The following is a 15,718-nucleotide window of genomic DNA, read 5'->3' on the forward strand; positions in this document are numbered from 1 at the left end:
CATTTTTTTTGGTACCCCTGTGTGTGTACACACACACACACACACACACACACACACACACGAAAGTCGAACAATTAATTTTGCGAACTTTCCACCATGCACTTAGTCAGAGTCATATATGATTCTCTGAGTATGGTTCGTGAGCCATGTACGTTAGAACTATCTGGAAGCTTCTAAAAGCCTTGAAGCCTGCACTGACGAGATGGTGGCAGCCGTACACCAACATGACTACTGCTGCTACAGATCTAATAGTAAACGCTTGTGTTAGTGAAGCCTCTATCTCCTATAGTTTTACGTAACTGGTCATTTTCCCTCCATTGTCATGTCCTGCTGATTCTACCTCAACAAAACTTTCATATTAGCATCTCCACCAGACAGCCCTTCTCCCTGCCCCTGGCTTATTAATTCCGACTTTGTCATCTCTCACTGGGAATATTGTCATAGCCCTTAACTAGTCTCCCAGCCTTCTGTTTCTATTCTCTGCATTTCTTTAACTGGCCATCAGAATTCTTTTTTTTATTATTTTTTAATCACCTTTTTTAAAAAAAATTTCATTGGGAAATATTGAGGTACAGTGTGTTTCTCCAAGGCCCATCAGCTCCAAGTCGTTGTCCTTCAGTCTAGTTGTAGAGGGTGCAGCTCACGGGCCCACATGGGAATCAAACCGGCAACCCTGTTGTTCAGAGCTCGCACTCTAACCAACTAAGCCATTCAGCCACCCAGAATTCTTTAATTGTCTCTTTTAGATTCTCTCTTAGCTCTAGTTCTTAAGGAATACCCTTTGGCTTTGCCTCAATCTTACTGTCTCTCCTTTTGTCTCCTGTTTCCCATCATTCACTTTTTTATTTTTAAATTGCAAATACCTTCGTGAGATAAGAGCATTTTAAGACCAAATTCCACTTGTAGATTTTAGAGGCAATTAGGTAAGCAATAATGGATAGTAACACACTGGCAAATTTTAATTATTTTTTATATCTCAATATTAACTCATATTAATATGAACCCAGGCAGTAATTTCCATTTGAGATTTATTTTCCAGCACCTTCTCTGTGTAGAGTACCAGGACAATTTCTGTAGCGAGAGAGATCAGGCAGTTCTTGTTCAAAGGGTACTACTTGACGATAACTTTTTCTGGGACTTAATATTATCTTCTGAATTGATAGATAGCAGCTCATCATGGATTTTCTACCTCGTGAAAATGTCCGGCTAGGGTGCCTGAAACCACCTCATTTTTGCCATTTTCTTTCTAGTAATTCTCAGGTTCCTTCTATATAACTGCTCTAACTAAGCAAAAAAGGCATTTTGAGAAATCCTTTTGGATGAGGCACAAAGGCAATTGAGTTTTCAGTGTGGTGTCCCATCTTCCATTTCATTTATAGCAGCTTTCTCTGGCTTTGGTTTAGAGCAACAATATAAACTTGATTTTCAGTGCTAATAAGGCAACTTTTAAATGATGTTTTATTAAGGTTTAGGGTGGTACTTGAAAAAGTGATAGAAAATCAAAGAAAGGTTCAAGATTCTGGCCCTGCTTTTAATACGTTCCATGCTCTCAGGCTGTGTGGTTCATCTCAAAGGACTCAAGGTTCTGACCTGTAAAAACAGGAGAATGGTCCTAGATGAGGAACAGCAAATAGATTTCAACTCGGGCCCCCGATGGCTCCTGGAGTTCTGTGTTGAGAAGAATTTGGAGGCCAGACATCCTGATTGATTAGTGATGTCTGTCGCGGCTGCAGGATGGGGAGAAGCAGTAGGAGTAGGATGCATGTTCCATCCTTTCTGTGTCACCTGTAAGCTGCTCTTCCAGGCTGTAAACACTTACACTGCTAGTCATACAGAATATCGAACCACTCAAGTACCCTGTTACACTTGATCTCCAATGTGTGTTAATTTAGGGTTAAAACAAACTGTGATCCAGATTTGGCCATCGTCATTTGGAGCAGTGCCCTATGGATGATCTCTGACGTGTGGGCTTCGTGGTCTATCTTTCTGTGCTATCGAGGCGTCTTTTGACATCTGACCAGGTGGTGTCAGAGATGCTGGCCTCACTCTTTTTCCTTAATTTGTGTTCTTTAGAAGGAATCGGCCTTAATCCCAGGGATGTTTCTTCCAAGTCTCTGTGAGCTTGTAAGTACCGGGCAGTGGGTGAAGAACAAAAGGGACCTTCAGGTGACAGAGGTGAAGTGAAATGTGAATGACCAAACCACGAATGATGCACAGAGTTAGATTAAAGCCCCACTTCTGAGCAGAGGGCGTGGATGCAGAGGTCCTCAGAGATCACAGGCCCCCTCAAGACTTTGATACCCTGAGAGCCTCCCAGGACCCCATAGCTAATCAGTGGCAGAGCCTTCCAATTCACTGCAAAACATCTAGTAACTGGGATGCTCTTTGTCACAATTGTGGGGTGCAAATATGGCTACGTTGTTTTATTTTTTTAACTTAAAATAAAAATGGGTAAGAGCCCCCACCTGAGAGACTAGCAGGAAGTTACATATCTTTTTGAGGGTCTCTACCCCTCACCTCCCCATGAACTGGCCAAGAAAATTGGGAACTTACATAGTCTAAGGGAGGGGTAGTCAACCTGGAGAACCTGAAGCCACAGCCGCCTGCTACTGCCATTACTTGTCACGGCCACACGGTGTCGCTGTGGAACACAGGGCCACAGTCAGATGGACAAAGCTGGTCCACCGCTGATTCAGGGCTGCCCGTGGTTCCCATGGATCATCTTCCTAGGATGATCTATTGGTACCAAATCTGGCTGACGGCATCACAACTTAGTGTTCAGGCCATTTGGTCTCAATCCCAGTGCCCTGGTCATGGGTGGCACAGCGATCTGAGCGTCTGCCCCATAACACCTGTAACCACTGCCCCTCTCCTTGTCTCTGGGGACATATACACCAAGAGTAAGGAAAAGAAAAATCTGAGACTTGTCCATTTGTGGCACTGCGGTAGGAACTTCCATCTTCTTTGGAAAGGCCATGGCAGCTGTCTTTCTAATGTCTGTCTGTCCTTCGTCATCCACATACCATTCTGAGGCCCACTCAGTTGCTAGTTGGGATGAAAGAGAGGTGTTAGGGCAGTGACTTTTTTTACCAAAATATTCACTTTACTTAACAAACATTTATGTACTGCTTACTATGTTCTAGCCCTGTTCTAAGCACAAATATTAGCTGGTTTCACCCTCATTTAACAACCCCACAAGGTGCTACCACTATGAACCCCATATTACAGATGAGTAAACTGAGGCCCAAGAGGTTGTGTAACTTGCAGTCATGCGTTTAATAAGGGATGCAGCCAGGATTCAAACCCAGGAAGTTTGACTCCAGAGTTTGTGCTCTAAACCTCTAGTCCCACAGCCTTTCAAAGCAAAGCAGAAAAAAAGCACGCTTTGCTTTCTATTTAATGTCGACTCATCTTTAAGATGGAGGAGTTGAGAAAAAGAGAATGCAAATGAGCCAGATCACTGAAACTGATGGTAGTTGAAGCTTTGAGAAAGCTTGGGAAGGACCCAACCGTTTCCTTCTCCCTCACCTGGGGCCCCATGAAGCCCCCATCCTCGTGTGTTCTGTAATGTGGCTCGATTATCACAGGGAGGGAAGATGGCTGCTATGCTCGAAAATCACAGAGAAATGAGGTGAAGTATTAGTCTCCCTATAAAAGATAATTAGACCCAGAGAGATGATTTTAAAGGCTGCCTCTAAAAAAAAAAAAAAAGAAAGAAAAAACGGCAGCCACAGCTGAATGCATTTTCAGTCACCAAAAGTGTTCTTCGTAATGTGAACACCAGAGCGGAGGAGGAGTAAGGGGTGAAGTGAGCAGGCGTATTGATGTTTCATCCCGAAAGCGCCAAGCTCGGGGGCTCTGCGTGGCGCAAAGGAGCAGCCGTCCCTTCTGTCTGCTGTCCTTGACACGGGTGGCGTGGTCGGAATTGCTGAAACTTGACCAGCAGATTTGGGCACGTCTCTGGACCCTGCCAGTAGGTTACTGTAGTCGGTTACTGTAACCGACTGAGAGGGGAAAACACGCCAGGTTTTCTGAGTGCAAATGAAGTTTCTGCCGGGGCTTTGGGGAATCAGCAAACGTGTCTGAAAACTGGAGGCCTCCATGTGCTTGAAGACTGGTCATGGGGCCTGAGATCATCAGGGCCTTGCTGGTCTGTGTTTGATTTTTGTGGGTGGAAATGAAGATGAAACCCACTAGCTAGTGATTTTCAGGCATGGTGGGGAGAGGTGGGTTTAGTTCTAGTACAAGTGAGGGCGCTGGAGGTCCTGGGAGGAAGCACCTGGTGGAAAGAAATGCAAGGGGTTGGCGGGGCGACTGGGCTGAGCTGGCTGCATCTCTGACTTGACCTGCAATGAGTTGGCATCTCTGAGACAGAGGCCCTGGAGCAGCTGGAGGAGGCCCAGGAAAAGTCTTTGGAGAAGGAACTCTGGTCCACACATCCCACATTTGGGCTGGAGGGAGGAATCCAGATTATGTATTCAGCTGGTTCAGGGCCGAAAAATACCTAGTACGTGCACTGCGCTTTCCTGTTCACACAGCAGACACTACTGATCGATCTAGTGGGCTGTCCTGGGAGCCTGGGCACGGCTTCACAGCCCTTTCCACTCTGCATTCTAGGGAGCTGCTGCCCATCCAGTGGACTTGGCTTGAGAGAGGAACTGTAGTAAGCTTCCCCAGTGTCCTTCCCGGGAACTCAGCCATCCCCCCTTCCAGACTTCCACCACGTTGCAGGGAAGCAGTATAACACGTTAGTTAGCGTTCTGGTGTCAGACTGCTGGGGTTTGAATCCCAGCTCCACCCTGACCCTCCCTGTGTGATGGTTGTCTTGTTGCTTATCCACACCAGGCCTCAACTTCCTCTCCTGTGAAATGGGGGCAACACCAGCATCTACCTCATAGGACATGTTGTGGTGTGTGTGTGTGTGTGTGTGTGTGTGTGTGTGTGTGGCTGGATGCTCCACAAATGAGATTCTTTCGCTTTCCCTATAAGGAGGATTTGGGGGATGGCTTTGGCATTGCCCGGAAGGTAGAAGTCTGGCAGGTGGAACAGGATTAGAAGGAGAAGGCGTGGTCAGGGGCTACATCATGCAGGGACTTGCGTCTTTTTCTTAAGATTAAATGGAGCAGGAGGCGGACAGGTTCGGATGCGCAAACCTTGCCGTGCTCCCTGCCACCACAGGGCTTTTGTTCCCCAAGCTTGTCCTTTGCAAGAATGCTCTTTCTTGGTGTTCTGTCTCAGACGCATCCCACATCTAGTTAACTTGGATGATTTTCCAGATGGTTCTCAGCCATCACCTCTTTCTTTTTGGGGAAGCCTTCCCTGACCGCCCACCCGTGTCTTTATATGCTCCCAGGAGGTCCACGCCCTCAACCTCCCCCCATCCTCCCCTCCCCCAGCCTCATAACGGCTTTGCTTGCCATTGTCTCCCAGAGGCTCGCACCTTGCATGATACACGGTAGAGGCCCAACACTTTATTATTTACTGAATAAATGAAGGAACACAGATCAGTGTCATCTACAAATGTCGCTGTGGGCACGGCCCAGAGAGGACACTGGGCCACAGTGGAAGCAGAAAGGCCAGCGAGGAGGCTGATGCTCTAAAGCAAGTGACAAGTCAAGGTGGCTTTGAGTGAAAATGGTGACAACACAGATGGAAGCGAGTGGCTAGGAAGGAAGCTTGGTGATATTAAATTCCTGGCAGGCATTTTTCTTCATTCCTCTTTTCTTCTGTGGGTTTTACAACTACATTCTTGCTTAGTAGAAATTCCCGAAGGTGAAGAAGAAGAAGAAGGAAAGTAATATATAAACTATCTTGCAAACTGGGATGGTGGGAGGAAACCTTATAATCCCCATGGTAATCAAAAGTGGGCAGAGCCCAGCTGGTGGACCCCTTTCCTATGCTCCCCCAACAAAGTTATTACCATCCTTTGAAATCTGCACGTTGCTCTGCCAACTCCCAGCTCAAAATGCCCAGTAGGAGTGCCTGTGAGCTCAGCGAATTAACTGCCCAGTGGAGAAGAACAGGCTTATTGAAGTCGTCAAAGCTGAAAGTGTGTTTGAACTGTGCTGTGTCCTGCCGAGCATTTTATGAATATGCAGAATCAAACAGGAGCTAGTAGAAGCCGGAGGGAGCAGGCAGAAAGAGGCTCTCTTTAAAATCCCAGCCAATGGAGGCACACATTTCAACTCATTAAAACACACAGCAGACTGTTGTAGACGCTTTCAAAAAGAGCTTTCAATTGAGTTAATATCCTGGGGGACTTTTAATTTTTTTCTTTGTAGAAAGTTTTCCAGGGGCAACACCAAATGTTCTAAGGCAGGCGTGGTCTCAGAGGGTTGGGTGGAAGTAGAGGGCAGCGTTCCTGCCGGTGACAAAATCAGATCCCCGATCTGGGCTTTCAAAAGGCACTTTCCTTCTTTTCCAACTAACTTATCTGTCTAATCTCCCAGAATCGTTTACACTTTTCAGTTTGATGGTCTTCACTTGACAGCGTGGCCCATATGCTTGCTGCTTTTGATGGAAATGGTTCTGCTCGAATTGCCTTATTTAGTTTTAAATTTCCTAATTTTAGGTTCGGCTCTGGGTGTTTTAGCTACTTTGGAAAGTGAATGGCTCCCTCTCCTTCGGCATGCCTCCGTGGCATGCTCCCCCCTCCTCCCCAAAGCCTGGAGTTCCTGCATGAGGTCACCTTGACGATTTCTCAGCAGAAAGCTGGTGTTGAGCAGACCCTTATTGCCAGTGTACTTGGGCAGGAGCCTCCTGGGAGCTTCTCATGCGGTGTGGCAGCAGAGGCTGTCATTTTCCTGATTTGATCTTAAAGCCTTCTCTCCTCCTTCTTTTCCTTGGGTAACTGGATCTTTCTTACTTGACATCCTCCCTCTAAATAAAAACCACTTAAGGAAAAGTGCAATAATATACTACATTGGACAAATAAATCCCACTTTGTTCTGTTGCCCAAATGCCAGCTAATTAGACTCAAGCCTGCCTTGAGCATCATCTTCAGGGCTGTCCCCTTTGGTAGTTTGTAAAAATGGCACCGATTCTTCACTTCTCCTGAGATCCATGTCATGTGACTTTGCAGAGCCCTCCCACTCTGACTCTGGGCAACCATATGACTTGATTTGGCCAATGGGATGTTAATAAATATGATGCAGCTAGACGCATGAACATGCTTCATGGTTGGGCCTGTCTGCTCTTGCCGTCTCCCATTGCCATGGGAAGGGTATTCCCAGGCTAGCCCATTGGTCCCAGGGGGAGGACGAGAGATGTACGGAACAGAACTGAATCTCCCAGTCATCCCAGCTCACATGTAGCTGAGACCAGAAGAACCACCTTGCCAAGCAGACCCATGAGCTAGAACCCACGGAGTTTTGGGGCAGTTGGTTATGCAGCATTATTGTAGCAATAGATAACTGCTCTGTCCTGAGAATGTAACTGAGTTAATGATGGTTCTGCATATTCCTTCCTGCTGCAGGGGATAGAAAGAGTTGACCATATGGGGAGAAAGCTGTGGGTGCGTTGACAAGAGTATCAGCTGGTCTAGTTTCTTTAGGAGAGATGCCTAAGAGCTTTCAACCAAGGGAACTCAGAAGTGTAACCCCTGGAGGCTGATGGAGGTTTTCCATGGCTTCAGCTCTTTTGACCCTTTATTCTGTTGATGGGAGAAGGTCTGATGGAGTGAGTGGTGATGAATATCTCTGAGGGTCAGTGCACCTTCTGCCTATTGCTTGTCTGGCAACGAAATTTAACAAACTTATTCCAGTTTGTAAAACATGATTTTTATTTCTTTGGAGGTTGTGCTCAGGAAGGAAACTCACTAGTGTTTGAGTTTTACTGCTCAGTCAAGCCTTGTAATATTGAAATCTCTTTTAATAGTTTATCTTTTTAGCTACACCTATTTTTTTTTTGCAATAGGAATGTTATCTATGTCTCCATGAGCAATCTATTTCCTGATACTTGATTCATAACTGTGATTTTTGGATGGTCCTGAAAAGAACTTTCATTTTATTTTTTAAATAAAAAAAATAATTCGTTTTGGTGGATTGGATTTATTTAGATTGACCCTCCTCACCCCTAATATAAAACACACTGTGGTGATTACCAGAGGGGAGAGGGGGGGTCTTAACATTTTCTTTTCTTTAGGTTAGCTTATTGTAAGAATACATTATATATTATATAAAACATACAAAATATGTGTTAATCGACTATATATCAGTAAGGCTTGAGGTCAACAGTTGGCTATTAGCAGTTAAGTTTTGGGGGAGTTAAAAGTTATAGGCAAATTTTTGGCTGCACATGGGACTGGCACCCCAACCCCTGCATTGTTCAAGGGTCAACTGTATAATTAAAGTATAGTGTATTAAGCAGCCTTACCCAGTGAGGAAGAACTCAAGAAGGCCTACCAGAAGCCGGCCCTGAAATGGCACCCTGATAAAAATCTGGGTAATGCCACAGAAGCAGCTGAACCATTTAAATTACTCCAGGCAGCAGGTGTGTTGAGTGACTCCGAGGAAAGAGCATAGCATGGTAATCATAGATCTGCTCAAAGGTGGGCTCGATGGAGCGCATCAAGAGGACAGTTTCGGTTTGCTTCACTGTTTCACTGGTACCTGTTACTCTGGTTATGGAGATGATGGAAAAGGCTTTTTATAGGGTGTATCATAATGTTTGTGAAATGACGGCGAAAGAAGAGCCAGAATCGGTGTTAGAAGAGGATGTCCCAGCTCCTGGGGACTCCCAGGGCGACTGTGACACAGTAGGTAGTCCACCCTTTTTACACTTTTGGGCAGACTTTGTGCACTCAAAAGAACTTGGCTTGGAGAGAAGAATATGATACACAGCAAGCTTCCAACCCCGGGAGAAACGTGCCATGATAAAGGAAAATAAAAAGACTCAAGACAAAGCAAGGCAGAGAAGGATGAGCTTGTTCGTCAGCTGGTAGCTTTCCTTCTTAAAAGAGATGAAAGTGCAGGCGCATCCAAAACCGATGGAAGAACAGAATGAAGAGAAGGCAAGGAAAGCCAAAGAGAGGAGGCAGCAGCAGAAGCTAAAGCCAGCAGAACCGGCAGAGCAGTCAGAGAATGGAGCTGGAGGACGCCGGTCGATTTGGACAAGGAGCTGAGGGAGAGGGAGGCGCGATATGAAAAGGAGCTGGGGACGGGTCAGAAGAAGATGAAATGGAGGGACGTGAGCTCAGGGACGGACGGGATGGTAAGGACAGTGGTGAGGCCAGGGATGCAGAGCTTTATGGTGGCCGTACTTCCCAGCATGTGACACATCTTCCAAGATGGAAAAGGCCGTCATGAAGAGGAATCATGAAAAACCAAAGAAGCATCGGGAAATGGTTGTCTTATGAAAACAACAGTTAGAGGAGGAGGAAGAACACTTTTCAGGACCTCAGACTGATGAAAATGTGTTGCCTGCCAATTCTGAGGAGGGAACAGAGGGTGCACCGAAACAAGAGCTTTCTGGAAAACAGAGGAAACAGAGACCAGTACAGAATTGTGATGATAATTTCCATGAAAATGGAACTGGAGGAGTAAAGGTTTATCCAGACAATACCAACTTCAATCAAGACAGTGCCAAAGAATTGGAAGATATTCCCCAGGAAATTTTCAGTGTCAGAGACTGTTGATCTGTGTGATGACCCAAAAAGTGAAGCTAAAAGTGTTCCTGAACCCAAAGGAAAGAAAGTCAAAGATATGAAAAAAATCAGTCAAAATACCTGCTGCAGTACAGAGGATGGATGATGTTCTTTTTAGCTGTACAAGCTGCCAGAGTGAATTTCCATCCCAGAATAAACTTTTTGACCATCTAAAGGCCACAGGTCATGCAAAAGTGCTTTCATCATCTTTTTAATATAGTGTAGCAAGTAATTGAAGCAAGAGAAACGTAAAAACACATTCTGCCAGCCCTTTTTTTTTCCTATTGTGATTTTTCTCTAGATTTTGAAACCAAAAACTGAACTAAAATCATCTGAAGAGTTAAAATTTCAATGATCTGCAATGTATTGCATCGTGGACGATTATTTTTTATCTTATAAACCTTTTTTTGGTTCAGTATATATTTTCCAAAGGTTTCATTAGTGATTGGATTCTGCTTTTGCCATCTGAATTGACTTGACTATCTCAAAACAGGTAAATATTGTAAACTAAGTAGTCTTGATTTCTGTTGGTTCATGTGGACAGAAACATACCAGGACAATTACATTATTTTAACACATACAAAAAAAAAAAAATACAATGTGTTAACTTTCCAGTTGCTATGGACTGAATCGTGTTAACCTCCCCAAAATGTATGTTGAAGCCCTAACCCCCAATGTGACTATATCTGGAGACAGAGTCTAAAGGAGGTACTGAGGTTAAATGACATCCTAAGGGTCAGGCCCTCGTCCAATAGGACTGGCATCCTTGTAAGAGGAGGAAGAGACACCAGAGACCTCTTACTGTCTGCACACACACAGAGGGAAGGCCATGTGAGGACACAGTGAGGAGGCAGCTGTCTGCAAGCCAAGGAGAGAGGCCTCACCAGAAACCGAGTCCTGCCAGAGCTTGATCTGGGACTTCCAGCCTCCGCCACTGTGAGAAATAAATGTCTGTTGTATAGGCTACTTAGTCTGTGCTGCCTAATAAATCCTATTCCTTAATTTCCTCGTGCCAGTTCCCTATTGTTTATGAATTCATCATTATTTTATGAGATGTAATTTAGTTGTATTGAAATAAAGCTTTGTGTATGTTTAAGGTGTATAATATGATTCGATATACGTCTAAATTGTGAAATGACCACAATAAGATGAGTTAACATAGCTCCCTCACATAGCTACTATTTTTTGTTTGTTTGTTGTGGGAACTTTCAAGATTTATTTGCTTAGCAACTTTCAAGGGTACAATACAGTCTTATGAACTATAGTCACCATCCTGTACGTTAGATCCCCAGCACTTACTCATCTTATAACTGAAAACTAGTACCTTTGACCTCACTGTTTCCCCCACCCTCCAAGCCCCTGACCACCACCAATCTACTCTGTTTCTATGAGTGTGACTTTTTTAGATTCCACATATAAGTGAGATCATACAGTTTTTACCTTTCTCTGCCATTCTGACTTATTTCACTTAGTCTCACGCCCTCAAGTTTCATCTATGTTGTTGCAAATGTCAGGATTTCCTTAATTTTTAATTTTTATGGATGAATAATATTCCATTATAAATACACACCCCCCCACCACACACACACATTTTTTTTCCTTCCATTCATCCATTGATGAACACTTGAGTTGTTTCCATAGCTTCGCTATTGTAAGTAATGCTACAGTGAACATGGGGTTGCAGATTTCTACTTGAGATGGTGATTTCATTTTCTTCAGGTACATACCCAGAGATGGGATTGCTAAATTATATGTTACTGTATTTCTTGATTTCTGGATGCTGTTGATTATAAGACAGACTGTTGATTTAACAGCAGCTCTTTTGGGGGGGGGAAATGACATCAAATATACGTATCAGTTACATGACATATCCCAATGTCAGCAGAGTTAAAAAGTGTAGGACAAAATGCATTTTAGAAAAGAAGAAAATAGGATATATTTAATTCTACAGTATTGACTACCTACCAAGTGCAAAGCTCTAATTTGGACTCTGACGTGGTTCTTCCACTAAAATTAATCAGAGCACACACTTATTTCTTTGTTTAATATCTTTAGTGATACATAACTTACATACCATACAATTCGCTTATTTAAGGTTCACAATTTGATGGTTTTTAGTACATTCAGAGTTGTGCAGCCATCACCACAATCAACATTAGAACATTTTCATCACCCCAACAGAAAACCCTGTACCCCTTAGCAGTCCGTCTCCTTTTCTCCCCTCTCCCAACCCCTGGCTACCACTCTTCTACATTCTATCTCTAAAGAGTTGCCTATCCTGGCCATTTCATACAAATGGACTCATGCAACAAAGGCGAACATTATTGAGCACTTTCTCTATATGCCAGGCACAGCATTTGAAAAGCATTATCTCATTTAATCCTTAACAATTAGCCTATCAAGTGGAGCCCCACCATCCCCATATATCAGATGAGAAGACTGAGGCACCAAGAGGTTGACTGGCTTCTTCAGGGTCATGCAGCTCGTAAGTGGCAGAACTTGATTTGGTTGCCAGGCAGTCTGCCCTGCAAACACGATTAACCTACGCGTATACTGATGAGTCCTGAGGAAATGTGAAAACGTGGATGATGCTCAACTACATTCTGGAACTTTCCCTGCCTAGCGCTCCACTGGGGTGCTCCACGGTGGGGCAGCCTCGATGTGTGAAAGCTGATGCGTTAGGATTGTCCTATCCAATAGGGAAGCCCTGCAAGGATTGGAGCCCGCAGCACAGTGGAGGGGCTGCTCTGCGTTTGGAGAGTCCGTGTTCCACCAACAGCCATCAGCCCCTGAGCGAGCTACTCCCTGCGTCTTCTGTGTCCACATGTGTACAACGAAAACTTTGAACTGGCTCATTTCTAAGGTCTCTTTCATCTCAGGCTGTTTTCGACTATTTTCATCTCTATCCTCCCTGGAGAGGTCTGTGCTTACATAAATTAACATCAATTTCAGCATGAAAATGTCCCTCTACTGGGACAGTGAAGACGCTGGCTTTGTTTTAGGTTAGTTTCTAAAGTGAATTTTGAAAAACATGAACTCGCTGGTTTGATATTATGGAATGTTATGCTTATTTTTTTTTAAGGTTAATATACCAACTTTAATGAAGAATATATTTTCCAAATCAAAAAAACTTTTGGTAAGAAAATTGGCATAATTTTACATCTTTTGCAAAACTCTTTACTGTCTGGCTTAATAGAAAAAAGCTGGATGTTCATATTGTTTCAATCTGTTGTGATATCACACATCATAAAAGCCTGGAAAATGCCACTATGTATTCCTGAGATTGCCACAGGGGATATGAAATACAATTTGGGGAATATAATCAATGATGATGTAAAGATTTTGTAGGGTGTCCGATGGGCACGTGTCTTATTAGGGAGACCACTTCATGGACGGTGTAGATGCCTGACCACTGCAGTGTATACCTGTAGCTGAATAATATTGAATGTCAACTATATATATAGTCACAGGATGTGGAGCACAGCATACGAATAGAGTCAATGGAATTGTAACAGCTATATACGATGTCAGAGGGGTAGTAGATTGGGGGCGGGGAGTTAATCACTTTGTGAGGGATGTAACTGTCTAACTAGTACATTGTTTTGCATACCTGGAACTAATTAAAAAAATAAGCCAATTTTTTAAGCAAAAGAAAAATTTCAAAGAATAGGGAAAGAGGGTCATGATCCCATGTGTTTGGGAAACATTGAGTTAAGTGAACTTGTGTAGATGTCTTTGCTACAGGACTTTTTAGAGTCTTTAATGCCCTGTAATCTTCACCACAGTGATTTCCTCATTGTAGGGGACTCATATTGGGACACACTCCAGTGTGGGATACCCAGCGTCCCTTGCAAGGAATTGCCTCTGCTCCTTAGCCGTATGCCGGTAGCAGAAGCAGCTGTGTAATAAAGTCACGCTGTTCCCATGGCCACAGAGAGAGTGATTGTCTGAATCAAATTGAAGCACAATATGCCACCCCCTTCAACTGATGAGTTCTTTCTCCTAGAATCTGCTTGGACCCAAGAGCAAGGAGAAGCAGTCTGTCCCCACAACATGCAAAATTCAGAAAGCCTTCGTACGTTCTACTAAGTACTTAGTACATGGTACGTTCCACGTTGGGGTCCGAGGAAGCAGCATATCGCCAACTTACTTGTACTACTTTTTCATGAAGACACATCTTGTAGGCTTGTCCTCCACTATGTTCACTTGGATGGCACTGTCCTGTTTCAGGATATTCCTTCAGACTGTATTTTTCTCCTGTAACTTGAATCCCAAATGGAGGCAATTGCTGGCTTGGGTTCGAGGGTTTCAACATGGTGGAAGAGTAAGTCTGGGCATTGACGGGGGGTTGGCTAATGTAGGCTGGCTTCTGTTGGGCAGAGGGGGCACCTGAGTTTTGCTCCATGTGACGCTCGTCCTCCGGCAGACCACATTGGACATGTCCTTGTGGTGGTGGCAGAGAAGATCCTAGAGGGAGAGATGTGCAAATGCTTTCAAGCCTCTGCGTGTGTGTTACACTTGCCTACATTCCATTGGTCAAAGCAGATCACATGGTCAAGCCAAAGTCAGCGTCCGCAGGCACTGCAGAGTCACGTGACAAAGGGGACCGGCAGACATAGGGAGAGGTGGAGAATCGGGCCAGTTTTTCAAACTTCCCCACCATAAGATAATGGTTCAGAAAAGGATGTTTTTGAACACTCCTTGAACTAAGAATCGTTTTTACATTTTTAAAGGGTTGTAAAATAAAAACAAAATAAAAATTGGTGACAGAGACTATCTGTGTCCTGAAAAACCTAAAATATTTACCGTTTGGCCATTTACAAAAAACAAACAAGCAAACAAACAGTTGCCTACCCCTGGTGGAAAGCCTGGGTGCTAGAATCAGTCCACTTGTATCCAAAACCCAGCTGCACCACTTACTGGCTATGTGACCTTGGGCAAATTAGTTGACCACTCAGGTCCCTCATCTGTAAAATGGGGTTTCTAATAGCACCTACCTCATAGGATTGCTCTGAGGATTGAATGAACTATTGTATGTGAAGTCTTACTCCAGTACTTGGCACATCCTAAGGGCCACATAAGTTCTACCTGGTATTATTACCCCACTGGGGTGCTGGGCAGACTGGATAGAATGAGGCAGACCTTCTGTTATAGTTCTATATCAACTAAGCTTAGGACTTGGCACGTATGCCTTGAGCTTCGAGTTTGTCTAAGCCACGCTCTGTTTAGCCCCAGGTGTGCGATGTACCTTGTTCTTAATCACACATACAGGGTATCTTTATCTGTACAAAAACACCATAGAGAAATGCAGGCTGTTCTCATGCCAACAGAATGGCAGGTAAATGGAGGCTTGCTGCAGCTGCCCTGTTTCCAAGGGTGTTGCTCGGCTGACCGTCGCATCTTTTGTGCTCTCTTGTCTTGCTGTGACACTGCATGGTTTCTTAGCAAAGTAAGGAAGAACAGCTGCTTCCAAGGCATGTCCCAGCAAGCTGCATTTGCCTGGTGTCTGGGTGCAGCTGCTGTCACTACTGCACATTGAATCACCACACTGCTCCATCAAAACTGAGGTGTGCAGGGAGGAAGGTACCAGTGCAGGAACTGCCAGAAAAGTCACCATTTTCTGCTTCTTAGTAATGTCTCATTGAGAACTTCTGAAGAGGCATTCCAGGGGACCCTTCCAGGACCTGGTGGACCATGGTTATTCATTGGTATGTGTTGTCTTAAAGCCATTTTTCCATCTGGAAAATGGGAACATCGATGCTTCTTGTCTCATATGGTTAACGGTAGGATTACAAGAGAATATCGTAAAGCAGAGGTCTGCCAACTACAGCCTATGAGCTAAGAATGGGTTTTATGTTTTTAAATGGTTGAAAAAAGTTCAGAGAAAAGTAATATTTCATGACACATGAAAGTTATATGAAACTCAAATATCAGTATCCACAGAGAAAGTTTTCCAGAACCAGCCACACTCATGCCTTTATGATTGGTCTCTACGATACTGTGCTACAGTGGCAGAATTGGGGAGCTGTGACAGAGACAGGATTGGCTGGCAAAGCTGAAAATATTTACTATCTG

At 44.2% G+C, this 15,718-nt stretch overlaps 1 pseudogene; it reads left to right on the plus strand.

The window, feature by feature from the left end:
- Positions 1 to 9,749, plus strand: part of LOC109457629 (dnaJ homolog subfamily C member 21-like) — a 43,126-nt pseudogene extending 33,377 nt beyond the window's left edge.
- The last annotated feature ends 5,969 nt before the right edge of the window (positions 9,750 to 15,718 follow it).

The sequence above is a fragment of the Rhinolophus sinicus genome, chromosome 10, assembly GCF_057876585.1.
Source record: "Rhinolophus sinicus isolate RSI-liver-muscle chromosome 10, RSI-T2T, whole genome shotgun sequence".
NCBI classification, from domain to species: Eukaryota; Metazoa; Chordata; class Mammalia; order Chiroptera; family Rhinolophidae; genus Rhinolophus; species Rhinolophus sinicus.